The following is a 1554-nucleotide window of genomic DNA, read 5'->3' as shown; positions in this document are numbered from 1 at the left end:
TCAGCATCGCCCCATGTCACAACCACAAAGTGTCACTTCCTCCCCCTGCACCTCCGTCGCCCGACTCGCTCCTCTTCCGTTTAGCAACGACGTTGTATTTGTCGTTTCCTGTTTGTACTTCCTTGCGCTTTTCCTCGCTGTATCTGTTTTTTTTCCCCCGCTTCTCTTATAAACGCCGAGCGTGCGAGCGACTCGAGCGGCGGCGGGAACAGCGTATGCAAATGAGATGGTTATTACCCCGCCGCTCATCAAGCCGCGCCGAGCAGACATTAATAGGCTGATGAATATGCATGTGAATTTGTTAATTAAGTTAATTATTCTGCTGAAAATGCATTCGTCTTCCAAGGACATCTTCCCCAGACTTCAACCTGCTCCGCTCATTAGTCATGCAAGAGGGAGAGAGAGAGAGAGAGAGAGAGAGAGAGAGAGAGAGAGAGAGAGAGAGAGAGAGAGAGAGAGAGAGAGAGAGAGAGAGAGAGAGAGAGAGAGATAGAGAGCGAAGGAGAAAGAGAGAGGGCGAGGTGGGAAGATAGAGAGAGACAGAGAGAGAGAGAGAGGTGGAAGAGAGAGAGAGGGGCGATAAAGAGAGAGAGAGACAGAGAGATGGGGGGGGAGAGAGCGAGAGGGGGGGGGGGGGGAGAGAAAGAGAGAGAGAGAGGGGGGGGGAGAGAAGAGAGAGAGACGCACATGAGGGGACAGAGAGGGGCACAGGGTGAGAAAGAGAGCAGGTGGGAAAGTATACGTGGTAGCCAGTTTGGGGATAGGTGGTATGGGGGTGGTGGTGATGATGATGATGATGGTGGTGGTGGTGGTGGTGGTGTTGCTGATGGTGGTGTTGGTGATGGTGGCGGTGGTCGTGGTGGAGGTGGTGGCATTCGAGGTGGTGGTGGTAGTGGTGGTAGCGGTGGTGGTGGTGGTTTAGGTGGTGGTGGTGGTGGTGGTGGTGGTGGTGGTTTAAGTGGTAATGGTAGTGCAGGTTGTAGTGGTGGTTACAACCTACACTATAGTTATACGTAGGCTAACAGAAGTATATTATAACAATACTGTACCGCATTATCCACACTTCCTAACCGCATGCACTGCTTTTAATATCTGCTGCATCGCCCCCAGTCCGCCAAGCTTTCAAGCTTCCAGCGTTTTTTTTTTCCCGTGGCTTGACGCTATTCTTTAGCTCACCAGTTACTTCTCCCTAATTGCTTATTAAAACCCTCTTAAATGAACTTTTGGTGCCAACTTTCCAACACATTAAGTAATTGTTGTAGCCAATTAAGTGCCGTTGCGCAAATGAGCCTCATCGCAAATGGTCCTATAGGACGGCCCCTCCTCTCGCTCTCTCTCTCTGTCTCTTTCTTTACTTCTCTCTTTCTGTCTCTCAGTCTCTCTCTATCATTCTCGCCGCTCTCTCTCTCTCTCTCTCTCTCTCTCTCTCTCTCTCTCTCTCTCTCTCTCTCTCTCTCTCTCTCTCTCATCAGCCCTTGCAGCACCAAAGCTGTTTTACTGTCGGCCAGCCGTTGACGAGTGAAGCAGAAAGATTTTTGTTTTAATACAAATAAA

This window comes from Micromesistius poutassou (assembly GCF_964030765.1).
Source record: "Micromesistius poutassou genome assembly, chromosome: 21".
In the NCBI taxonomy this organism is placed as follows: Eukaryota; Metazoa; Chordata; class Actinopteri; order Gadiformes; family Gadidae; genus Micromesistius; species Micromesistius poutassou.
Note: the sequence above shows the minus strand (reverse complement) of the source record.